Source organism: Carex rostrata, chromosome 5 (assembly GCF_964058835.1).
Source record: "Carex rostrata chromosome 5, lpCarRost1.2, whole genome shotgun sequence".
Lineage (NCBI taxonomy): Eukaryota > Viridiplantae > Streptophyta > Magnoliopsida > Poales > Cyperaceae > Carex > Carex rostrata.
Window position 1 is genome coordinate 10849468 of NC_135922.1, and position 27600 is coordinate 10877067.

The 27600-nt window shown below is 33.6% G+C and overlaps 1 protein-coding gene, 1 long non-coding RNA gene, 1 other non-coding gene and 1 pseudogene across 4 annotated transcripts in view; all 4 read left to right on the top strand.

The window, feature by feature from the left end:
- The first annotated feature begins 538 nt into the window (after positions 1-538).
- LOC144554412 (putative fatty acyl-CoA reductase 4) lies at positions 539-15426 on the top strand (annotated as a pseudogene). Its single transcript, XR_013511610.1, has 9 exons — positions 539-690; positions 3676-3778; positions 5599-5798; positions 5922-6022; positions 6256-6463; positions 7069-7089; positions 14091-14230; positions 14462-14543; positions 15064-15426. The product of XR_013511610.1 is annotated as a putative fatty acyl-CoA reductase 4 (transcript).
- A 2232-nt stretch (positions 15427-17658) lies between these two features.
- LOC144554118 (fatty acyl-CoA reductase 3-like) overlaps positions 17659-27600 on the top strand; it is a 42330-nt gene continuing 32388 nt past the window's right edge. Inside the window, exon 1 of the mRNA XM_078302363.1 lies at positions 17659-17726. The gene's annotated coding sequence lies outside the window, so the exon portion shown is untranslated. The remainder of the gene's footprint in view (positions 17727-27600) is intronic.
- Positions 20992-21098, top strand: LOC144555010 (small nucleolar RNA R71). The gene has a single exon (XR_013511931.1). It is a non-coding gene; the product is annotated as a small nucleolar RNA R71 (small nucleolar RNA).
- On the top strand, positions 26241-26752 carry LOC144554593 (uncharacterized). The gene is made up of 3 exons (XR_013511659.1): positions 26241-26426; positions 26584-26639; positions 26732-26752. It is a non-coding gene; the product is annotated as an uncharacterized LOC144554593 (long non-coding RNA).

The window sequence follows — 27600 nt, forward strand, 5'->3', positions numbered from 1 at the left end:
GGAATCTATTAGACATAGTCAATCATGCATATAATTGGTAAACTAAAAGGTATCTTTTAGATGCTATATGAATGGCATGATCTTTAAAACAGATAAGCTTTCTTAATGAAATCGGTGGAATTTATACACTTTTAACAAAACAAAAACAAAAATGATGTTATATGGCATGCTATCATTTTGGTAAATCATATGATTGGTCAACTAAACAGTATATTTTTGATGCTATAAGGCATATATGTTAGCATTTTGGCAAATTAATCATATGATTGTTAATTAATCTAAAAACATCTTTGGAATGCTATATGGCATGTTGATATTTTGGAGGTAATCTTAATGCCACCGAAAACATTTAAAGCATTTAAACTTGACTTTTATAAATTAGTATCAATTTTAGAGTATAAAATTGTAGGACTTAGGAGTATAATTATATATCAATTTTCTGGTTCTCTTTCATTTGCTCTTCTCATACAAAAGCTATATATAAGCACCCCAACCATCCTTCTCTTGTATTCCTTAAACACAACCATCTCTCTCTCTCTTCTCTCTTCTCTCTTCTCTCTTCTCTCTTCTCTCTTCTCTTCTCTTTTTCTCTGACTGAACATAGACTGATGGATCAAGGAAGTAAGATAGCAGGTTACTTCAAAGGAAAGAATATTCTCATCACTGGCTCAACTGGTTTTCTTGGCAAGAGTATGTGTTTATATAATTATATATATCTCTATCGACATGTTATTAATTCCTAGCTAGATAAATTTTCATTGCGCCATTTTAATGCTTGCAAGATAAATTTTTCTTCAATGTTTTTGTTAATATTTTTTGTTAATGGAAAACGTAAGATGACACCTAGCCACCTTACCTTCAAAAAAATAAACAAAATTGCTTAGATGTTTAATATGTACGCGTCCACTTATGCATATGTTTAACACGTATATGTATACGTATGGGGGGTGTGCATTTGTGCCTTCAAAGATGATGAAAAGAATATCAAAGAAGGCAATGGCAATTTTTAAATATTTGGTAGTTTACATTTAACTCAAAAAGATAACAAAGGGGAAAAAAAAAAAGGGAAACATCAATGCTGCTCCATTTTAGCTTAGCCATGATGCTTTTAATAAAAAAAAGCATGCACCTAGTGCAATACGAACTGTTAGTTTTGGTATTAAAAGGGACAAATTAATTTTACAACATATAATCATTTGAGAGGAACATAAAAAATATGGTCTAAAAGCACATATATATGAATTATTAATGTCACACCCCAAATCCCGGGTCTGACAGCCTGCCGCGTATATTTATTAAGGCATATATATACGCAAGGCAGTGGATCTTTTATATGCATTACCAATATCCTCATCTGCTGTATCCCTGTAATAAACCTGAAAATGACCCAAAGGGAGGGGGTGAGAATAAATTCTCAGTGCGAATTTGCCACAGTTAGATTATTGGACTTGCAATCAAACTCCATATTCAAAAATGAAACTCATTCAATAGCAATTCAAACAAATACATATTCATAATAAAAAGGAATGCATATGCTCGACAACAATTAATAAAACTGGATCACGGTTCACGGAATTTCCAAGATGAGTTTCAAAATAAACACATAGTTGGCTTAACTCGACTCATTAGGGCTTGTAACAACTACAGATGTTCTTTCGAGCTGGACCCTTTATCAAACCCACGTCTGTAGGGTTACTGGCACCTACAGATGGCCCACCGAGCTGGACCCTTTATCTGACACCCATCTGTAGCTGTTTGGCTTAACCATTTCCTAAGGTCTGGTCACAAGTCACCTATACAGGTCAACTTGACAAAAATGCAATCACGCGGAATCAAAGTCAGCCATACTGCTCAACTTTGCAATTTCATTCAAATAGAACCAAAGTCGGCTATCAGCCTTGCAAAATTCAGTAAACAGATCAACGGATAGGTCACCGTCACCTGAATCCAGCCACCTAAACAGGTCGGCCTGGCAAATTCAGAAACAGATCAACGGATAGGTCACCGTCACCTGATCCAACCACCTAAACAGGTCGGCCTGGCAAATTCAGAAACAGATCAACGGATAGGTCACCGTCACCTGATCCAGCCACCTAAACAGGTCGGCCTGGCAAATTCTAACAGGTCAACGCATAAGTCAGCAGCGTCACCTTATCCAGCCACCTAAACAGGTCGGCCTGGCAAATTCGTAAACACAGGTCAACGGATAGGTCACCGTCACCTTATCCAGCCACCTAAACAGGTCGGCCTGGCAGATTCATTCACATCAAGAACAATTAATAGAACTAATCAAATAATAACCATACCAACATGCCAATTTACCTTAACCGAACAATTCAATCATTCTCATTTATGCGAGAATCAATATGCAGCATGAATTTCAAAGTATGCAACAATTAAGCATTCAACATGACAAACGAATAAACAGTTTAATTCCTGAAAATAAAGTATCAAACAAGTCCAAGAATCCCGCACCTGATTACGACGAGCGTACCGCTTAGTTATGGATCAGACGTCTCGAAATGTCCCGCAAAGTCTTGCTCGACCGAGCCTACACCTATATTACATGCACCCTTGGTTTAACCTTTGTTCGAATGATTGCTTGAGTTGTATTAATCTCTTTATACTTTCCTTAACGAAATTCACATATTTTGGTGTCAACCCTTTCTTCATTGGTCTTAATTACTTAACCTCTCTTATCAATTCTCATATTCACGTTTGGGTCCTCTAGACCATACACAATTCCAATTTGGTAACAATTCCTTTACCGTCTCACTATTTTGGTTCTTGTAACAATTCAATTTGTCGATTAATTAAACCCTAAATTGATCAAAAATCGAAATAAATTCTAGGTTTCAAAGATAGGGAAAGGGACTTACCGATTACACTTCTATTAGGTTGGATTAGACTAAACAATTACAATTTTCCCCTAATTTTCGGATTTGAGCAAAACCCTAAATTGAAAATCGAGATTGAGATGAAATCGAGAAGAGAATCACCAAATTAACAACATGGAAGCTCAAGGGAGATAGATTACTCGCAATTTATACACGAATTTCGAGTTTAAGCAAAAACCCTAACAATGGTGAAATTTGGGTTTTGAGAGAGAGAAGAGGAGAGAAGGGAATACCGAATGGGAGAGCTATATGAGAGAAGCAACCAATTTCTCGCTCCTTCCTTCGATTTTACGGGAGTTTTGGTGAGTTTTAGAGGGAGGGGAAGCTCTCTCTCTCTTTTCTTCTTTCTTTGGCGGAACACACAAGAAGCATGGAGAAGGGACGGAGTGAGAGAGAAAGAGACACAGAATTTTGCGAATAGACCCTCACATTGTCGGATAAAACGTTATAACGTTTTGGTAAATCGTTATAACGATTCAGCTGGTGAAAAACGCAGGAAATAGTGTTTAAAACGCATAATTTAGTGTATAAAACGTTATAACGTTTTCTGAAAACGTTATGACGTTTTAATTGAATCCAGCCTTCATAAAATTGCTATTATTATCAAGTTTTACAGTAAAAAACGTTACATAACGTTTTAAAAACGTTATAACGTTTTACAATTTTTTTTTTTTTTTTTCTTGCAGATGTAACAATTAATTACATTTTTTTAACTTTTCAATTGCACTTATTTTAAGTGTCATGAATCTAGTACATTTTTAATACTGATTTTTAACAGTTTTGATGGAGAAAATTCTAAGGGTTGAGCACAGGTAAAGAAGATATATCTACTAGTAAGAGCACAAGACTCTGACTCAGCTAAACAGCGTGTGCAATCTGAGGTTTGATTTCCTTTGATTTTTTAATATCTCACATATATTTTGTAGGAGAAATAATTTTCGTACTTTTAAAATAGAAGCATATGTAGGAATTTGTTTTTTTTTCGTGGAATATAATTTTGTACACATACAATGAAAATAACAGCACAAGCTAAACATTTTTAATTATGTATTAATATATTTTAAGTGGGAGGTATTTCATTCTTTTTAGGTAAACAAACAAATTAAACCAACAAGTACTAATATACAATTATTGTCATTCTCATGAGATGATTGTTTATTTTTTTTTGGTTGTAAGTTCCAAATCTGATATATATATTGAGAGCGATATATAATATTTGCACCACATCATGATCTAGATTTTTAGCCACATCTTTTTTTTGAGGAATCTTCCTAAAATGGAAATTGTGTGACAAAAATGCCTTTACAAAGTTTTCATATATCCAAGGTACTTTTAGAAAAGATTGCAGACAAGAAATTAAGACCAACCTATCCTAATGAGTAATATATATAGTTTAGAGAGATCTCTGTCATTGTCACAAAATATTGAATCATGTAAAAAATAAAGGAGAAGAAATGGAAAAATAATCTAGCCACTACAATATGAACCCAAAATGGTAAAAGATAAAACTAGTAGGAACAATGGTTAAAAGCATCATAAGTTGATGTAATAAAAAAGGTTGCTATAAAAGCCACTGAATGATTGGATCTAGATTCAATTGATGTGCACTTTGGTAATTATTTTCCTTGTGTAGCTAGCAAAAGAATTATGGGTAAAAAAAATTAATGAGCTAGCAGAAAATTAAATTTATATGCTACATGTAGGACAATCTGACAGTAACATTACAAGTAGTTGTACACTTTTTTTAGGAAGGGTGTTCACACTATATGTCGTTTTCAAAATAAAGGGATGTCTTTGCCAAAAAAAAATAATGGGATATAACAGTACATCTGTACATTTCCAGTTTTGGTAAGTAGAAATTAATTAAAGATAATGTTCATCAATAGGATAAAATTGTTTGTTGGAAGGGTGTTCACACCATTTATGATGCTATGAAACTTGAACCAAAAAAAAAATTAAGGAAGAACATCAAATTACATACAAATTCATAAAGAAGCAATTCTGAAATTTAATTTCTATTGAAGTTATCCACAAATTATATACAAATTCATGAAACAGTTGAATATGTTCAACTATAATACATGAAACTTTTTTTTGCATTGACAATTCTTGAGTAGTTTTAAAGTGTAAAAAGGCATTCCATAGGTCAGGACACCATTACCTGACACCTGTCAGTAAAAGTCAAATCAAAGTAATATAATTAATTGAACTTCTTTAGTTATTTACTTATTATTGGAAATAATTACTTCTTTTGTTATTATTGCTAAGTGTTTGGCACTGTGGCAATCTATCCTATTGCGATTTCTTTTTTGTTAATATATATAAAATTTTAAATTAAATTTTTAAGAAGATGCTGAATAAAATTTAGTTTTGGTTAAAAATGCCGAAATTTTAAATCTCAATCCAAATATATTTTCAGTTAAAAAAAAATAAAAGATTGAAGATAAAGATTTGAAATTCAGTTCTTCTTATAACCGTATAATCAACCATATTCTTCGTGAAAATACTTTTGTTTCAATTTTTTCCTTTCGCCTACTTCATAAAAAACAATATAATATTATGTCTACCCATTAATTGCTATGACAATTAAATATCTGTTTCTAAGTGTACTTCATGAATAGATATGAATTTACATTACAAAAAAAAACTTAAAGGGATACCATTATTTAACGGACTCAGTCTTAATTATTATTAATTATAGGTGATTGGGAAGGAATTATTTAAGGTTTTGAAAGAAGAACATGGCAAGGAGTACAACAAGTTCATGGAAGAAAAGATTTCTCCAATTGCAGGAGATGTCATTTATGAAAATTTAGGGATTGAAAGCTCCCAAGTTGAAAATTTGTTCCATGAAATCGACATAATTGTTAACAATGCAGCTACTACAAACTTCTATGAGAGGTAAATTAAATAAATAACATTGATAATAATTAAGTAATACTTGTTATTATTTCAAAATAAAATTGTTAAACAGCATATATACCCATTAATTTTCTTAATAATTTATTACTTTTTTGGATTTAGGTATGATGTTTCTTTAGATGTCAATACATTAGGAGCTAAGAATATTTTGGAGTTTGCAAAGAAATGTATTAACTTAAAGATGCTTCTTCATGTTTCAACTGGTATGTACTAATTTATATCAATATTTCAGTTTCATTACCTTTAGAATTTTAATGTATCAATTAATTGTGACAATCTGGTACATAGTTTTTGTAAACTATGTAAACAGGATATTTAGAAAAGATGTAAAAAGTTATATTTGAAGTAATAGGTAGAGAATAACGTAAATTCAAAGAAATTGTGTTGAACAAAGAAATATTTTCTATATTAAATACATAAATGTGTATATGAACAGCATATGTTGCTGGGTTGCAAGAAGGCCTAATACAAGAGAAACCACTTAAAATGGGAGCAACATTGAATGGAAGCTCAAACTTAGACATTGAGTCGGAGCTCCGATTGGTCGAAGAAACAAAGAGAGATCTCCAGTTGTCGTAGACGGATTCACTAAAAAGTACTGAGAAGTTAGAGAGGACAGCCATGAAAGAACTCGGCATCAAAAGGTTAGAATAATAACACTGTTCTAAAGAGGATCTAACTTGTATTTATTTTAGTTAGGCTATGGTACTATGGATAGCGCATATTGGTCCACTATATATGGATCAATATCTTCATTTTCAAAGTTGAAACAATTGATATGAACTTTTCATCAAGATCTCCATATGAAAATGTACTTGTGTATCATTTTTTTCATTTTTTAGAACTTTTTACTACTTTTTGGATAGGTAGAATATCACTTGATCTAAATATTATATTTTAGATCATTCAAGAGTGATTATTTCTATATATCTAAAAAAAGTAGAAAATTTAGTTTACAAGTATATTTTCATATAAAAATCTTGTTGAACGTTTCACTATGCATAGTACCATAGCCTTTTTTTTTCTCTTTGTTTTCCTTTTTTCTTTTGTGGGTTCAAAAAGAGTACTGCCAGTAACTTCAGGAAAAAATAATTATGCATAGCAGATAAGCATTTATGATTTCTAGTACTCTTAATTATCACCTACAGTGAGAATGTGAGATACATGCATAAACACACACAAGTTTGATGTTTCTTCTACATTTATTGAATGTAATTAATTATGTTAATATACTTTTTGTATGTTAAAGGGCAAGGAAATTTGGATGGCCCAATATGTTAGAATATTCAGTTATTCTATTAAAGTTAGAATATTCAGTTATTCTATTTCTAGAATCTATTTATGGAATCCTATTTTGAGTAACCTATTTATTAAACATATCCATTTATATATGTATATATATTTTTGGGGAATGGTTACATGAATTATAATTGGATATCTATTTATGGATTAATGGTTACATGAATTATAATTGGATATCTATTTATGGATTAACCGCCCACTCATCCCCACTCATATCGTTGATGGATAGAATGAGTGTAGGGTATAAATTAGAGTCCTGGCTGATCCTCTCTCTACATATTCTCACATACAACCATTAAAAGGATTTTGCTCTCCATTAGCAAAAGTGAAACAGAGCGAGAGAGAGAAATCGACCCGGCGCAACCTCGAAGGATCTAGGGTTTGCGATCATCGTTGAAGTACTTGCTTGTTGACCACCATGAATGCTAGAGGTACGCTTATGTATTATGTTTTAATTTAATTATAGTATTTAACGTAATATCATGTTGTTTCAAGTTCTTGGGATCTTTAATGGTCTTTTGCTCTTATGATGCATTTTCTAATGCATAATTAAAGATGATCAAAGTGCTTATGTTCATGTAGTAATTCTACTTACATGTGGTATCAGAGCCTTGCTTGGAAACTTCATAATATTCATTAAATTTCTACAATTAAACTATTATAGATTAATCTATAAAATTAGAACTTGTAAAATTGATAATCCCCAATTGAATTGCAAGTTTATGGGGAAGTTAGGGTTAGACTTGAAAGAATAATTTGAATGATTATTTTATGTGATATGATATTTAATCATCATATAGATATTGAATTGAATTGCGTGTTAATTCATAAGGCATTAAGGATACTCCCAAAGGTAGGTCTGCCGCTCTTATGATTAAACACATTAAAAGTGCAAGCAACTTTCGTTATTATGTAAAATTGTGTTTGCCCAAAGGTAGCACAATAGAACACCAACGAAATTGCTAATTAAAGTGCTTCAATAATGTAGTTTTATTTATTTTTTTCTTTTCTTTTATTGCTATCGTATTAAATCATGAGACATTAAGTATACTCCCAAAGGTAGATACGTCGTTCTTATGATTTATACATTAAAGTTGCAAGTAATTTACGTTATTGTCAATTGTGTATATCCAAAGGTGGCACGATGAGACACCAATAAAATTACTAATTAAAGTGTTATATAATATATATTAGATATATTATATTATTAGGTTGTAGATCTTAATTTGTTAGGATCTAGTGTTATATAATATATATTAGATATATTATATTATTAGGTTGTAGATCTTAATTAGCCCCAAAGGGTGATTAGGGTTTATCTTACGTCACTGCTCCTAAATCTGAATTAATATCTGAATTAAGGTTATATTAGAAGATTCAAAGCATTAACGTACATCTTCTAATATCTCTTCTTAATTATACTTACATTAAAGCCTTCTTACCTCTTAAAGTGTTCTTTCTTTACTATCTCCCTAATAAAAGTTAAAATAAGTATAATTACTTAAAGTTTAACTAATAATAAACAAGAGAATTTTCTTAACTCAAAAAAAAAAAAAAAAAAAAAAACCTTAGTAAGAGCTGTTGTACTAACTTAAGAATGAAGCAATGTCTAGGAAAGTCGGAACTCGTAGCAGAGCCAAGTGCTCCCTGACTTTCCTGGTTGTGATTTCAAGACTTAGACAACTGGCCGAACGGGTTATGAAGATAAATAAAAGGATATTAAAAGTTTCACGTAAGGATTTTCTTTAGTTTCTTGTCATATTGTCGAGTTTGATCTTAAAGGTAGATGCAAAGAAGCTTGATCCTAAAGAATTAGAGTAATTATTTTACAAAATAAGATGAAAATATCTATTTTATAATTACCACTTGAAATCTAATTATTCTTCATAATTTTTCTAAATAAAGGTTTCACTCCTGCCGGTGTCGGATTCGCATCAATGGTTCAGTCAGTTGTGACCTTTAATGGACTCAACTTTACAGAATGGGATGAACAAGTGCAGTTTGCACTTGGCTCAATGGATCTTGAGGATGCCATCCTAACCAAAAAGCCCGCTGCTCTTACTAACTCTAGCAGCGCTGAAGAAAAGGCTCTAATGGCTGGTTGGGAGAAACAAAACAGAATGGCATTGATGTTTCTTAAGATGACTGTGGCAACTAATGTCAAAATTTCGCTTCCGACTACTGAAAGTGCCAAGGACTTTTTAGAAAGTGTTAAAGCACAATCTCAAAGTGCTGATAAGAGTGTTGCAAGTACGCTAATGTCAAAACTGACCACCATGAAATATGATGGCAGTCTTACTATGCACCAGCACATACTTGAGATGACATCCTTAGCCTCAAAACTCAAGGGTGTCGGAATGACCGTGGAGGAACCATTTTTGGTTCAGTTTATAATCAATTCTTTGCCTTTTGATCAGTATGGACCATTCCAAATGAACTACAACACACTTAAAGATAAGTGGACAGTTCATGAATTGTCTGGAATGTTGATCCAAGAGGAGCAAAGAATCAAAGATAACAAGCCTCCCGCGGTCCACCTTGTGAACCATAATGGCGCTAGCACAAGCAACGTCAAGAAATCAGGTGGTGGAAAAGGAAAGAAAAAGGGTTCTCCAACCCAGAAAGATTCTAAAGGAACATTCAAAAAGACAAGCAAGGAAAGGTGCAACTTTTGCAAGAAAGTTGGGCATTTCCAGAAAGATTGCATGAAGCGTCGCAAATGGTTCGAAAAGAAAGGTATGAATAGTGCCTTAGTATGTTTTGAATCTCATTTTATTGATGTTCCTAATAACACCTGGTGGTTTGATTCTGGTTCTAGCACTCACATTTCTAATAACATGCAGGGATTCCTTTCAATCCAGACCACAAGTCTAAATGAGAGATCAGTGATGACCGGAAGTAAAGAAAGAGTACCAGTTGCGGGAGTTGGAACGTATCGACTCATTACTGACACCGACTGTACTTTAGATTTACTTCATACACTTTATGTACCTACTTTTAGTAGGAATTTAATCTCTGTATCTAAACTTGATAATTTAGGTTATGAAGTTAACTTTGGTTCAAATTATTGTTATGTATGTAAAAACAATTGTGTGATTGGTAATGGAATTTTAGTTGATGGATTTTACAAGCTTTGTCTTGATAATGTTTTTGTCCAATCTCTATGTACTGTGCATTTTAACGTAGGAATTAAACGAGCTAACATAAATGATAATTCGGCTTACTTGTGGCATAAAAGACTTGGTCATATATCCAAAGACCGAATCCAACGTCTTGTAAAGAACGAGGTTCTTCCGAACTTAGACTTTACAAATTTTGGAACATGCATTGATTGTATTAAAGGGAAACAAACCAAACAATCAAAGAAAGGCGCCACAAGAAGTTCACAATTATTAGAAATTATCCATACTGATATCTGTGGTCCATTTGACGTCCCCTCCTTTAGTAAAGAAAAATACTTCATCACCTTTATCGATGATTACTCACGTTACGGATTCATTTACCTTTTGCATGAAAAATCTCAATCAGTTGACGCTCTCGAAATTTTCGTCACTGAGGTTGAAAGGCAACTGGAACGAAAAGTGAAGATTATTAGATCTGACCGGGGTGGTGAGTATTATGGAAAGTATGACGAATCGGGTCAAAATCCTGGTCCATTCGCTAAATTTTTAGAAAAGCGAGGCATTGTTGCGCAATACACAATGCCAGGCACACCACAACAAAATGGTGTCGCCGAACGTAGGAATCGTACTTTAATTGAAATGGTTAGAAGCATGTTAAGTCATGCTAATGTACCTAAGTATTTGTGGATGTACGCTTTAAAGACAGCCATGTATTTGTTGAATAGAGTTCCTAGTAAGTCCGTTGAAACTACTCCTTTTGAGTTATGGACGGGAAGGAAACCGAGTTTAAGGCATTTACACGTTTGGGGCTGTCCAGCGGAAGTAAGAATTTACAATCCACATGAAAAGAAATTGGATTTCCGAACCATCAGTGGTTATTTTATTGGTTATCCAGAAAAAAATCAAAAGGGTACTGTTTTTATTGTCCTAACCATAGTACGAGAATTGTAGAATCCGGAAATGCTAAATTCATCGAAAATGATGAAAACAGTGGGAGTTCAAGTCAACCAAGTGTTGACATTCAGGAAGTCACGCGGCAAGACATTGTACCTATTATTGTACAAATGCCCATGATTTCGAAAAGAGTTGTTCCAAATGTTGCTCCGCAACTTAATGTCAATTTGGAACAACAAACTGAGAATGAGGAAATTCCCATAAATGATGTCGTTAACGAAGAGATAGTACAATCCCAACCTATTGAATTGAGACGCTCCGCACGTGAGCGTAAACAAAATCAAATAGATGATTATGTGTACTTCAATGAATTAGAAATTGATTCAAGTATTGACGACCCTGTTTCCTACACTAAAGTCATACAAAGTGAAGACTCAGAACATTGGGTAAATGCTATGAAAGAAAGTTTGGGATCTCGTTGATTTGCCTCACGGTTCCAAGAAAGTTGGATGTAAATGGATCTTCAAGATCAAACGTGATTCTAAAGGCAAAATCGAACGATATAAAGCAAGACTTGTTGCCAAAGGTTTTACTCAGAAAGATGGCATTGACTACAATGAAACTTTTTCGCCCGTCTCGAAAAAGGATTCTCTCAGAATAGTCTTAGCTTTGGTAGCTCATTATGACTTAGAGCTACATCAAATGGATGTCAAGACAGCTTTTCTAAATGGCGAGTTAGAGGAAGAAGTGTACATGGATCAGCCTGAGGGCTTTTCAATTGGGGGGAAGGAACACAAGGTTTGCAAATTGAAAAGGTCACTATATGGGCTAAAACAAGCCTCACGACAATGGTATCTTAAGTTCAACGATGTTATTACGTCTTTTGGTTTTAAAGAAAACATCGTTGACCGTTGTATATATACCAAAGTCAGTGGAAGTAAGATAATGTTTCTAGTCTTATATGTTGACGATATTTTGTTGGCCACTAATGATCTTGGTATGTTACATCAAACCAAGAAATTTCTCTCAAAGAATTTTGAAATGAAAGATATGGGTGAGGCAAACTATGTGATCGGAATTGAAATATTCCGCGATAGATCACAAGGATTGTTAGGTTTGTCTCAGAAAACATATATAAATAAAATTCTTGAGAGATACAATATGGATAAATGCTCAAGTGGGTCAGTGCCAATTCAGAAAGGGGACAAGTTTGGATTGTTTCAATGTCCTAAGAACGAATTGGAGAAATCAGAAATGAAAAACATCCCTTACGTGTCTGTGGTTGGTAGCCTAATGTATGCCCAGACATGTACAAGACCAGACATAAGCTTTGCCGTAGGCATACTTAGCAGATTTCAAAGCAACCCAGGGATGGAACATTGGAAAGCGGCGAAAAAGATACTCCGCTATCTTCAAGGAACGAAGAATCTTATGTTAACCTACAGGAAGACCGATTGCTTAGAAACAATCGGTCGCGGATACTCAGATTCAGATTATGCCAGATGCATTGACACACGCAAGTCCACAGGTGGCTTTGTGTATCTATTAGCAGGAGGAGCAGTCTCATGGAAAAGTGCGAAGCAGACTATTATCGCTGCATCCACTATGGAAGCCGAATTCGTGGCTTGCTTTGAGGCCACGATACAAGGATTATGGCTGCGGAATTTTATTTCAGGGCTTGGGTATGTTGACAGTATCGCCAAGCCGCTGAAAATTTATTGTGACAACGCTGCAGCAGTCTTCTTCAGTAAGAACGACCGGTACTCTAAAGGTGCAAAGCACATGGAAATAAAGTACCTGGCTGTGAAAGAAGAAGTGCAGAAGCGAACAATTACGATTCAACATATAAGCACCGACAAAATGATAGCTGATCCCTTAACCAAAGGATTAGCGCCCAAGACATTTATGGAGCATGTCGTAAATATGGGTTTAGTTGAGTGTGCATGATTTTGTTATTTGTAAAACTTTGAATTAATATTATTAAAGAGTTCATTGTTTGTTTGTTTCTATTTGATTGTTATTTACTTATGTTGGTATACCTTATTGTTATATTTAAATAATAATCAGTTCTTTGCAAGAACAATTAAAGGGATCATTATGTTAAAGCCCTTATGGTTTATATTAATTGAGATTAATATTGTGGTACATGGAAGGGAATGAGTCGATATACTGACTTACAACCGCCATGACTCATTTTGATTTTGATTAAGGATAAACATTATGTCATACCGAAATTATGGAATATATTGCATATATATTATCACTAGTCTTAAAGTTCATATATGTTATTAAAGTTATATTCATTACGAATTACTGAATAAGTGGGAGAATGTTAGAATATTCAGTTATTCTATTAAAGTTAGAATATTCAGTTATTCTATTTCTAGAATCTATTTATGGAATCCTATTTTGAGTAACCTATTTATTAAACATATCCATTTATATATGTATATATATTTTTGGGGAATGGTTACATGAATTATAATTGGATATCTATTTATGGATTAATGGTTACATGAATTATAATTGGATATCTATTTATGGATTAACCGCCCACTCATCCCCACTCATATCGTTGATGGATAGAATGAGTGTAGGGTATAAATTAGAGTCCTGGCTGATCCTCTCTCTACATATTCTCACATACAACCATTAAAAGGATTTTGCTCTCCATTAGCAAAAGTGAAACAGAGCGAGAGAGAGAAATCGACCCGGCGCAACCTCGAAGGATCTAGGGTTTGCGATCATCGTTGAAGTACTTGCTTGTTGACCACCATGAATGCTAGAGGTACGCTTATGTATTATGTTTTAATTTAATTATAGTATTTAACGTAATATCATGTTGTTTCAAGTTCTTGGAATCTTTAATGGTCTTTTGCTCTTATGATGCATTTTCTAATGCATAATTAAAGATGATCAAAGTGCTTATGTTCATGTAGTAATTCTACTTACACAATACATATGTATTTACAAAAGCACTGGGTGAGATGGTACTTGGTCACATGAGAGGAGATGTACCTCTTGTTATCATAAGACCTACTATTATTACTAGCTTGTACAAGGAACCCTACCTGGTTGGATGGAAGGCATCAGGTATCCTTTCTTTTCTTCATTTATTATTTAAAAAACAATATTGGTTTTTTGATAAAATCCCGCTATAATCAATAATTTCCTTTAGCATTGATTGCAAGCTCAACTGGTTTTTGTATGCAACAGTAAAAATGTTGGAAATTAAAAAAAAATGGAAATATATTATTTTGGGTGCAAGTTATGAAAAATTGTGATTAATTTGTTGAACTGAAATAATTACTGTTTTTGTTACAGGACAATAGATAGCTTTATACTTGGATATGCAAAAGGAAACCTTTCATGCTACCTAGCTGATCTTAAGGAGATTATGGATGTGGTTAGTTCATAATTTTTTTCTAATTAATTGATTAATCTATTCTGAAAGTTTCCAATGAAAAGCTTCAATTTGTATGGATAGGCCACGGTACTATGCATAGCTCATATTGGTCCATACTATGGATGAAAATCTCAATTTTTAAAATCTAAACAATCAATCTGAACCATTCCAAATTCTCCATATGAAAATGTACTTGTAGATCAAATTTTGCATTTTTTTTACAATTATTTTTTATTTTTTTAGATAGTTAGAAAATCACTTGATTTAAAATTTCTAGAACATTCAATAGTAGTGATTTTTTTCCTATCTAAGAAATAATAAAAAATTCAAAAAAATGTAAAATGAAGTTTGCAAGTACATTTTCAAATGAAGATCATGTTGAACGGTTCAGATAGACTATTTGAATTTTGAAAATGAAAATAATGATCCATAGTACGGACCAATCCCTGCTATGCACATAGTTTCACTCTTCTGAAATAGCTTGATTGTTTTACATAGCAAATGAATAATATGAATGCAGATACCGGGGGACATGGTGGTCAATGCCATGATAGCAGCAATAGTGATGCATTCTGGTGAAGATGCCGAGACAGTATACCATACCAGCTCTTCTACGAGAAACCCAGTACGGTTCGTCACATTTGAACAGAGTGGGTACCGGTATTTCAGAGAGAACCCTCGCGTAGAAAATAACGGCAATACTATTGGATTTAAAAGGGTGCACTTATTTAACAGTGTCAGTGCTTTCAAGGCATACATGACTCTTCGGTACAAGCTTCCTTTGGAGGTTCATTTCTTTTTTTTAATCAATTGCTATATTATTTGGGAAAAAAAACAATGCTTAATTGTGACTACATTTGGAATTTCTGTTAGCAAATTATAACAATTTTTTTTAGTGAAATTTCAAATAACAACCAAAATAATTTTAAACATTTGAATCTACCAACCACAACAAACATGGATACATTCTTGTCTTGTAAACTGTTGAAATTCTAGTTGTTTATGCTGGTTCTTTTAATTTTATGTTAATGTATTCTTTGGATGCTTATTTTCTCATCAGTAATCACTATTACTAATGTATGATGTGCCAAGAATTTAATTATAATGCAAAATTATTTTAGTGAATCTTTTGGTAATAGAAAGCTGGGATTTGTTTTAAGGGAATTATTTGAGACCATATAAACCATCATTGGAACACTCAATAAAAATCAAAGACCAAAATTGAATGACTTATTTATCATTTTGGTAAGTAGGGCATCATATTGGAAATAATCTGAACATAAAATAGTCATTTCTTAAACAATTTAAAAAAAATATGTGGTTTCAATTTATTGGCTTCTCGGTGATGGCTAAACAACTTTTATCTTCCATCATGTAGAAAACCAAAAAGCATGTCACTTTTATAAAAATATATATATATATATATAGGAATATGCTAGCATGCTATGCATAGCATAGAGCCCCTCCATGCAACGGCTCGGATTTTGAGTTTTCAAAATCCTAACGGTCGATCCAAACCGTTCATCTTGTTTTCCATATTAATATGTGTTTGGAGACCAAATTTTACATTTTTTTGAATTTTTTTACTATATCTTTAGATTTATTGAAAATCCCTGTTTTTCAGCAAATCTGGAACATAAAAAAACAGAGATTTTCAATAAATCTAAATAAATAGTAAAAAAATTTCAAAAAAAATGTAAAATTTGGTCTCCAAACACATATTAATATGGAGAACAAGATGGACGGTTCGGATCGACCGTTAGAATTTTGAAAACTCGAAATCCGAGCCGTTGCATGGAGGGGCTCTATGCTATGCATAGCATGCTAGCATATTCCTATATATATATATAGAGAGAGAGAGAGTTAGGCTGGGGTGCTATGGATAGCATAGTGGCCTCTATGCTACGGCTCAATATTCGAGTTTGCAAAATCCAAAAGGTCGATCCGAACCGTTCATCTTATTCTCCATATTAATATCTACTTGGAGACCAAATTTTATAATTTTCTGAATTTTTTTACTATTTATTAAGCCACTTTGAAAATCGCTAATCCAACGGTTTTACTGTTTTGTGCAGCCACCGTTGGATCAACAATTTTGTAAAATAGTAAAAAAATTTAGAAAAATGTAAAATTTGGTCTCCAAGCAGATATTAATATGGAGAATAAGATGAACGGTTCGGATCGACCGTTTGGATTTTGAAAACTCGAATATTGAGCCGTAGCATAGAGGCCACTATGCTATCCATAGCACCCAGCCTAACTCTCTCTCTCTCTCTCTCTCTCTCTCTCTATATATATATATATATATATATATATATATATATATATATATATATATATATAATTCTAGCATATAACTATATGATATCCTAAAAAATATTGTTTAAATTAAAAACTTCAAATTGCATGGGTGTTGTTTATTTCTTAGATAGCTCGAAAAGTTGTTTAGCTTTAAATCAAACAATTTATTGACGTTATATATAATAAATGATCAGTCAATTTTTTAATTAACTCAAATTTAATACACATCTGTCTAAATAGTTGAGAACACATCTGTAATTTTATTTTTATTGGTAAACAATACTTAGTAATATCAATAAATATGCCATATTAGAAATTGGATGTACTTAATCCGAATTAGGTCACCAACCTACCAACTCTTATTGCGTCGGAAATTGCTTTGCAAAATGTGTTAGGCCCAAAAGTTCATCATCATTGGGCTCTCTAAAGCAGCTTGGGCTGTACAGAAATAGAACTGTTATATATGGCCTAGTAAAATTATACAATCCCCAAATTAAGAGAGGAGAATAGCAAGGGACCAGCATAAATCAGGTAAAACAACTTGTGCCTCCTGTCTCATTCCGGATACATAAATTATCAGATACAAAAATTTTTAAAAAAAATGTATATAAATAATGTTGGATGTGAATTACAAGTACAGATATAAGATAATAAAAAAAACACCTCTTTATATATCTTCTTAATTAGGTGAAAGGAACCCTAGTAGCATCTGTATATTAATTGGGTTTAAAAACATAAATGAAGTATTAGTTACATTTTTTTTTTTCAATTGAACTTATATATTTAAGTGTCATGAATTTAGTAAGAGCACAAGTAAAGAAGATATATCTACTAGTAAGAGCACAAGACTCTGACTCAGCTAAGCAGCGTGTGCAATCTGAGGTTTAAATAACAAATATTTTGTAGAAGAAATAATTTTCCAACTTCAAAAATAGAAATATGTAGGAATTTGTTATTTTTCATGGAATATAACTGTGTACATACCATGAAAGTAACCGCAAAAATAGAAACATGTAGGAATTTGTTATTTTTCATGGAATATTTAACTCGCATAGTGATATTGATGGTGTGATTACAAATGACAGTAGGGCTGGGTATTGATGATAAAGGAAACCTTCTCCCCTGTTATGGTACCAGAATGATATTTGCAACAGATTAGCTGGCATTCTTAGTGTGAAACAATCACAAAATTTTATTAGCGGCATGAGTGTCTTCTGAAAAAATTTGCAAGAAGGTATTTCACAAGAACCCTCATTTGTTGTTGTTATTTCAAATAGGTCCTTCCATATTCTTCTATCCGTTTTCATCCAATACCAGTACCATTTGGCTAATAGGGCATCATAAAAGGATCTGAGATCACGAAAACCTAACCCCCCTGCCTCCTTTGTTCTACTGAGTACAGACAATATCCCAATTTTTCTATTGAATTTTCCTTTGTTCCATATTTGCCCCTCTCCATAGAAAGTTTCTTCTTATTTTATCAATTTCATCAATGACCCACATGGGCAATCTGAACACAGACATGAAGTATGTCGGAAGCTCCGATACAACTCTTCCCTCCAATGACAAGAACCCTGCAGCCCATCCTGATTTTGCTGAATTTCTCAATTAGTGGGATATAGACTGATTTTGCTAACTTCTTGTCTGACAGCGGATGACCCAAGTATGTTAGCAGGTATGAACCCTCCTTGTATCGTAGAATGGATACCAATTTGCCAGATCACTGTTCCATATCTCCTGATAATATGATTTCAGATTTGTCCATGTTAACAGAAATTCCTGATATCAATTGAATACAAGTAATAGTATTTTCAGGACTTGGATTTTTTGCAAATTGGGTTTGAGGAATATAAGACGAGGCTTCATCCCTAGTATTGGCAATTTCCATGTTTCCATGTTACAGTGTTGCACCAAAATCTGTCTGATGCCCGGTCTAAAGTTATCCAAACATTCCGAACTGGCCGTCTATTTTAACTTGGCACAAATCTCAACAGATCCCTTATATGATAGATACTGAATTTTAATCACTCAACTGAAATTTAATAATAGTTGTACTCAGTCGGGTACCCCGGAGGATACGGACTCTGGTTTTAACTAGGGAGGATGCATGTACAACTACAAACCAAGTTGCTTTAATTACAATAATTTATCAACTCTCACTCTGGCAGTTAGGCGAGAAAAATAGAATCTGCATTCCTGAGATAACTTTTAAGATCTCTCATTTGGATTTAGAATCTACAACTTCTCATACGAAAATATTTTCTTTGCCACTAAACCAAAGGCTGAGTCTCGTATATCCAACAAGTTTTAATAGTAATAATATCAGCTAGTCTATAGAAAATGAGTAATTGTAATTCAATAAATAACAATATTTTAGATCAAGTAATAGGAAAAAATCACTACTTATTTCATCCTTATCAGGTAGCCTACCTATATATATATATAGTAAGGCTACCATGATTTGCAAATTAAAGTGGGCATTTTAATTTACGCTTATATCTCTAATTTCAAAATTTAAATAGTCAATCCAAATTTCTCAACATATTTTTCATATTGAAATGTGCTTGGCGACCAAATTTTACATTTTTTTGGAAAATTTTTACTATTTTTTTAGAATTTTTCAAAATAAGTATTTTTCTGAATTTTTATTTTTTATTTAATGAAAAACACTGATTTTGAAAAATTCTAAAAAAAAAAGTAAAAATTTTTTCAAAAAATGTAAAATTTGGTCTACAAGTACATTTCAATATGAATAACATGTTGAGAAGTTCAAATTGACTATTTGAACTTTAAAACTAGAGATATGAACATAAATTAAAACCTCCACTTTAATTTGCAAATCATGGTAGCCTTACTCTATATATGTGTGTGTGTGTCTGTGTGTGTGTGTAAATGTATATGTATATGTAAATGTATATATATATGTATATCTATATGTGTGTGTGTGTGTGTGTGTATATATATATATATAGAGAGAGAGAGAGAGAGATTTTCCATATTAATATGTTCTTGGAGACCAAATTTTATATTTTTCTTGTTTTTTTTACTATATATTAAGTCACTTTGAAAATCGCTGATCTAACGTGGCTTAACAAAACAGTGCTACCGTTGGATCAGCGATTTTCAAAGTGGCTTAATAAATAGTAACAAAATTCAGAAAAATATAAAATTTGGTCTCCAAGCACATGTTAATATGGAGAACAAGATGAACGGTTCAGATCGACTTTTTGAATTTTGAAATTTCAAATTTGGACCGGTAGCACTTCAGCCCATATGCTACCGAAAGCATATTAGTCAATCTATATATATATATATATATATATATATATATATATATATATATATATATATATATATATATATATATATATATATAGATACAGAGAGAGAGAGAGAGAGAGAGAGAGTAAGGCTACCATACATTGCAATGCATAGGCATCTTTGTGCATTGGACTATAAATCATCGGATTCAAAGTCCAAATAACTGATCCAAACTGTTCATCTTGTTCTCCATATTAATATGTATTTGGAGACCAAATTTTACATTTTTTGAAAAAAATTTACTATTTTTTTAGATTTATTGAAAATCGTTGTTTTTTAGACAAATTTGGACCATAAAAAACAGTGATTTTCAATAAATCTAAAAAAATAGTAAAAATTTTTCAAAAAATTTAAAATTTGGTCTCCAAACACATATTAATATGAAAAACGAGATGAATGGTTTGGATCGGTTATTTGGACTTTGAATCCGATGATTTATAGTCCAATGCACAAAGATGCTTATGCATTGCAATGTATGGTAGCCTTACTCTCTCTATATATAATCAGTGTTTTTCATTAAATAAAATAATAAAAAAAATTCAGAAAAACACTGATTTTGAAAAATTCTAAAAATATAGTAAAAATATTCCCAAAAAATATAAAATTTTGCGCGATGAGTTCGTTGACTTGGTACATGCCAGGTGTTGTGTTTGGTTTCTCGCACTCTGAGTTCCAGTAGTGTTGGTTGAGTGCAATCTCTTCAATGAGGTTGTAAGCATCGTCAGGTTGCTTGTTCATAATTACTCCTCCTGCAGAAGCATCAATAGACAACCTAGCGGTGGGGGTTAAACCATCATAAAAAGTTTGGACTATTAACCATTTCTCTAAACTATGATGTGGACAACACCTTAACATATCATTGTATCGATCTCATGCTTTACACAATGATTCACCACTTTTTTGTTCAAAATTAGTAATTGCATTTCTTAACATTGAAGTTTTGGAAGGTGAAAAATATTTTGCAATAAAGACATTGAACAATTGGTTCCAAGTTTAAATAGAGTTAGGCTGTAATGAGAATAACCATGCCTTAGCCCTATCTCTTAATGAAAATTGAAAGAGCCTTAGCTTAATTGCATCATCAGTAACTCTATTGATCTTAATCATCTCACATATTCTAAGGAAGATTGACAGATGAAGATCCAGATCTTCATGTGCTAGTCCTCTGAATTGTTGTTGCAACACCATATTGACAAGTGCAAGTTTGATCTCGAAATTTTGGGATGCAACTGTTGGTGGATCTATGCTTGAGATTGGATCATTAGCGCGCGGCATGAAGTAGTCTCTCATCAGTTTTGGTCTTGTTGTGTTCGTATTTTCACTAGTGTTTTCTTGACGTCCATCATTGTTGTTGATCAGTGGATTCAGTTGGCCTTCCATATTGATCAAATATGAATCTTCTTAACTTCGAGTGTCATGAGAGAAAGGACTTGATGTAGCCCTTGTTGGTGAATTTGAAGTGAACAATCTTCTCTTACGTGCAATCCTTTCAGATCTTCGAATAAATGATTTGGCCAGTGTGGAAAATCCTGAGAAAATAAAAATAAAAATTTAGTAGATCTAAAATAAAAATAAAGAAAAGAAAAATAAAGAAAGTAGAAAAGCATAAATTAAAATAAAGAAAAATTAAAAAGTCAAGTCAGATCAAATAAATCAGATTTGATGGTCAAACGCAAGGGCTTCTCGCGAGGCCTTGCACAAATAATCGTTATTCCCCGGCAACGATGTCAAAAAGCTTGATGTGGTGAATCGTGTCACTTCTTTTAAATTTAAAAACCTGTATGTACTTCTGATCAGATCACAAGCGTATGGTCCTATCGAGTACTATAATCGAGTGTCGATCTACAGAGAATAAGATTATTGGTCTTGAACAATCAAATCACGATCCGTTAAAGGGTTAGACAAAATCAGATCTGGAGAGTTGTTGGTGATCAAAGATGCAACTTCGTATTTTCGAATCCAAAGATAAATAGAGTAGTCAAAAGGAGATGTTGATTCCTATAGTTTTGGCACACCATTGTTAATTTAATCCGCTTTGATTCTTATTTTAGTTTGATGTTGGTTTTCAGTAATTGTAAGAGAGTTTTTAATCCTATCACACCGACTGGCGCTTTCGCGTATCAACCACACTACTAATCAAGTCTTCCCGTTAAGGTTTGACTTGAGAAGTGCAAGGAGATATGTCATTAGCCCAAAGTCACAACCTTCACTTGACTAGGTCCCTCGGTTGATCCTATAGGGTGTCCCCATGGTAAGGCAAGACAATGCGACATTCATCGAGACTCCCATGCATACTTTTGTGGATCCGACTATTAGCTTCTTCAGTTAATCAAATGTGACTAATTTTCATGTGTGGCCATCACAGTAGCGGTCTAGAATAACAAGCATAACCGAGAGAGTTTGAACATGAAGCACAAAAGATATCAAACGACAAAAGACTAAACAATGATCAAACACAAAATATATATCAAAGCATCATGAGTAACAAGGTTTATAGCCTAGCCCTAAGAAAATCTGTCTAGCCGCGAAACAGCATGTTTACACTCCTCTCAACTAAACTATAGAACAAAAATACGAAGTATATCTAAGATGGTTTGGTTATTCAATCCAGATGGGTATTTATAGGAGGGAGGGGCGCTGGCAATGAGTTGGAGTCCAATGGATCTGATATGGATATAGCTGGAGCAGTTATTCAACAAAGGGCGCCTACTGTGATGGACCATATGAGGTGATACGGTCCGTAAACATATAGTGCCTTTGCTGGATTTGGCCATCTCCTGGTCCATAATGAGCTTGACCCGTATTGGTTGGAATAGTCCGTAATAGAACCCTAGAACCAATGTTGTACTTTTTCGATCGACCTAATTCTTGCTACATATGATGTAAAATAGCCCCAAAACATGGTTCCTGCATTAAAACATAAACTTGGAAACTAGTAAGTGAATACACTAATAAATAAAGGATAAATATGAGAAAACAAGGTAAAACCTAAGGCAAAACCGTACGTAATTTCGTCACAAATATGTCTTGATCAGACTCATAGATCAGCAGTGTGTCATCAGCATACTGGATTGTCTCCGGTTTGAATCAAGCTTGTTGGGGCATGAGATCCGCGGCATTGCGAAGAAACATGTTTAAGTTGTCTGACACCAAGATGAAGAGCATATGAGATAGCAGATCTCTCTCTCACGCGCCGCCGCTGCCTCTCCTCTGTCTCGCTGCCACACCTCCTTCTCTTCTTAACCTTAGTGTTTCTTACCTCAGTTGTGCCGCCTCTTCGCCTCAAGGTACAAACTTTTTCGGAGATAGTAGATTAGTAGCGATAGTTTTGGTTTACCGATGAAATCCTTGTTGGGTATTTGAATTTCTAATGTTTCTTATTTTAATTGGGGTTCTCCAATGGAGAGGTCTATTGTTAGATAGGATGTGACCTGCTGATAATTTCATTTATCAGAGATGTAATCAAAGTTTAACTGGTAAGAAAGAGGTACCAGTATAGTACATGATGTTTGAACATATATAGGCAATATGATTAATTTGATCTCTGTAGCACCATGAGATCAAATCCAATGCATAGCACATGTGCATTTTCAGTATTAGTACATGATGCCTTGTGTTTTGATTGTGTTCAACATTGGTATTATTACTTCTGAATGATAAATTCCATGTTTGTTAGTTTTGAACTAATAAATTTCTCTAAAATAATTACTTGTGAATGATAAATTCCAATTGCTAGAGGTCGTATTTTAGTGCAACTATTTTTATTAGTTTTTACATAGATTCACCAATTCACTTGGTAATTTTTGAAGACATAGTGACACACCAGAAAGTACAAATTATACATATGTTACTAAATCCAATGTTTTATAATGTAATAAAGTGAAGTATTGAATAACTAATAAATTTGCATTGTTTTTACTAAGTTATTTTTTCTTGTACATGTAATGTCGCAATCTGGGAGCCAAAATCCCGATGTTAGTGTTCAATCCGAGAGTGGATCGGTTGTAGTAAGGCGAAGTGATTCATGAAGGAAATCAGAAGCGTGGAATCATTTTGATAAACTGGAAACAAAAGCCGTGTGCAGGCATTGTTCCATGGAGTTTGCTACTGGTCCTAATTTGGGAACAACACACTTATGTCGCCATATCAAATATGTTAGCGACAAAATCAGTGAAGAAGAAAGGAAAAAGTTTGGATTGGGTAAAGATGGTAATATGTTTGGTACATCCAATTATAAATTTAATACCGAAGTGACCCGTAGCCTCATGACACTATTTTTTATCAATGTCGAGATACCATTTTCCGTCATTAAGAGCCGTGTTTGGGAAGCAACTATGAGATCACTTGTATCCGAATGCAAAGCCGTTGGACGGCAAACCTTAAGAAATGATTGTGTGGAGGTAATATAATAAGGGGTTTGCGGTATCATTGAAGGAGTTTGAAGAGTTAGATTTATGGATGTCTTTCAAGGCCGATATTTGAACATGAAGTGTGAATTTGAGATATTTGTGCTTAATGCACTAGTGGAGAACGTACAATTAGTGTTGCCTCAAAAAGCCGACACTAATACTTTAGTATCGGTCGATTACAAAAAGCCGACACTAATACGATTAGTGTCGGCTATTTATAAATAGCTGACTAATAACTAATAATTAATGTCGGCTTTTTAGAAATAACTGACACTAATACTTTAGTGTCAGCTTTTTATAAATAACCGACACTAATAAATAACAATTAGTGCCGGTTATTAGTAAACAACCGACACTAATAGTTTAGTATCGGCTATTTGTATACAGCCGATACCAATGCTGAAAATTTTCGCGTATAAACCCACGCACCATTTTCATTTTCAGTTTCGCGGCTCATCAAAACGTGCATTTTTCTCTCCTGCTCATCTCTAGGGTTTTTCAAAACCCTCATTCGAAACCCAAATTTACCTCTCACTCAAAACCCTCATTCGATCTCTCCTCTCTCTCATACACCTCTCAAAATTCTAGGAACTCTCTCATATCGCAGCCTCCTTCCGTATTATACTCTACGCACCTCACTAACACTCCGTCGCCGGCGTAGCAACTCTCGCCGCCGCATTCTCACTGGAGGTTCCATTCACAGAGGGTATGCCTCTGTCTCCCGAGCACCCCTACCCTGGTGACCTCCACGCAACCCTGGCGACCGCCTCGCCCCTACAGTGAGCACCCCTAACCCTGGCGACCGCCTCACCCGTGCCCTGGTGACCTCCACGTGAGCTGACTGCAATTAGAGCTGAGGAGAACTTCAAGGTTTATCACCCTTCCTCTATTCTGTTCTTTCCAACTTTTTGTCATATCCTCAACAAAAAAAAGTAAAAAAAAATTGAGCTGTTATACACGCACTAATTGAAGATATTATGTGCATGATGGTGAGATTATTTTGAAATTTAATTTTAATTTCGAATAGGTAAGCAAGATTTTGTGCATATCTAGTTTCAAAGTTGTGCAGTTTGTTTCAAGGAATTCAATTTCGAATAGATAAGCAAAATTTAATTTCAATTTCGAATAGGTAAGCATGATGGTGGTACTGTTCTGTTGTGCTGCTTTTGAATTAACTGTTATATATATATGCTGGATGATTATTTAGCTTAAAATTAACTCTTGGCTCAGATGGTTTCAGATTTGGGTAGTAACCTTGATTACAAAGAGAATTTCAGGTTTTATAAACATGCAAGCTCAATTCTGCTCAATTCTACAACATCTGCGCTTAATTTCAGATTTTGGTAACATTATAATATTAGTGTCTTACAATTTTCCTTTCCTTTCGCTCTATGAAATTTGCGCTTAATTATCAATGATATAGATGTTGGTCTTGGCAGATTTGGTTTGTTCTTCATATAATTTCTTTTTAACTATTAATGCAGTTTGTTGCAAGTATAATTTTTTATATAATATTTGAACGAATTGACAGGAAACACACAAATGACAGTGAATAACCAGATAGTGGTAGGCACACTAATGAATTTATCAGATAATCCAACAAGAGTTAGCATTGGCCAGAAATGGAGAGATTCTGATGTGAGAGGTCCATGGACAAATTTTACTGGTATGCTTCTCTGTAACAATTACTATCATAACCTTGTACCTAAATGTAACTTTTGTGATAAATAAAATAATTGACTCAGGCAGCCAGATCGAGAGGATATTGTAAACATAGTTCATCGGATGTATACAAAAGATGGTATTTCAAGAGATGATGTTTTATGCATAGTCGACACATTTCCAAACCAATGTAATCTTTTTAATCCCATTTTTTGTTTTTAAATATAATTCACAATTAATTCCTATGGATTATGTCATGAGAAATAACTATTGAAGGGTAGTTTGGTAATTTTTCTGGTAAAATTATCAGTGCTAAGATTAACACCAAATTTGTTCTCTTTATATAGCGCTAGATTTCTATGGAGCTCTGCGGTCAAGAACATATGACTGTGCAATTTTGGAGGTATATATCTACCCATTTTTTATATTTATAATCAAGCCCTACTTATTTATACTGGTAAGAACTGTAATGTTTCTTTTACTTGATAAATAAAGTGGGTGAATGAAATTGGTGGATTTTGATGCCATGCCAATCCAAAATGTGTATATATATTTCAAATACAACAATACAAAATGTTTGGCTTAGAGATATGTCTTTCACAGACTTTAGTCACTATAGATTAATAAGGCATGGAAGCCTAACATTACATGGGGTTTCTTAAACCAGCAGCATGACAAATGATCCTTGTTAGTTGACATAATCATATTTCACATTTCTTTCATCAAGACAGTGGCATATAAGGCCTTCATTGAGCATCAATTCACAGGGTATTAACTTAACCCTCTTTCATTTGCTCTCTGCCTTCCGATTATGCAGCTAGGTCCATTCACTAGTGGAAAAACAGGAATCAGGATCGGCTTATCTGGATCGGGTGTACGAACCAACCGATACTAATACCTATCTGGATCGGTTCTATCACTAAAACCGATACTAAAAGCTAATGAAAGCACAGCACATGAACTAATTGGATCGGTTCTTAGCTTAGAACCGATCCTGATAGTATCTGGATCGGTTCTAAGCTAAGAACCGATCCTAATTATCAACTATCAGGATCGGTTCTTAGCTTAGAACCGATCCTGATAGTATCTAGATCGGTTCTAAGCTAAGAACCGATCCTGATAGTGCCTATTTAGCTTTATCCCAAAGTCTGATTCTTCACAGAATCATTTTTCTTTCTTCTTCCTCCATTGCTTGGCGCAGCAGCTATCTTACTTGGCATTGATCAGCTATCTCACTCTTCGTTCTCAGGTTCATTAATTGATTAATCATCTATTTTCTCAAGTTTGATGTTAGATCTAGCACAATTTAGGCTCTAATTCGGCTCATTTTGTAAACCCTAATCTATCTTTTAGGTTTTAATACA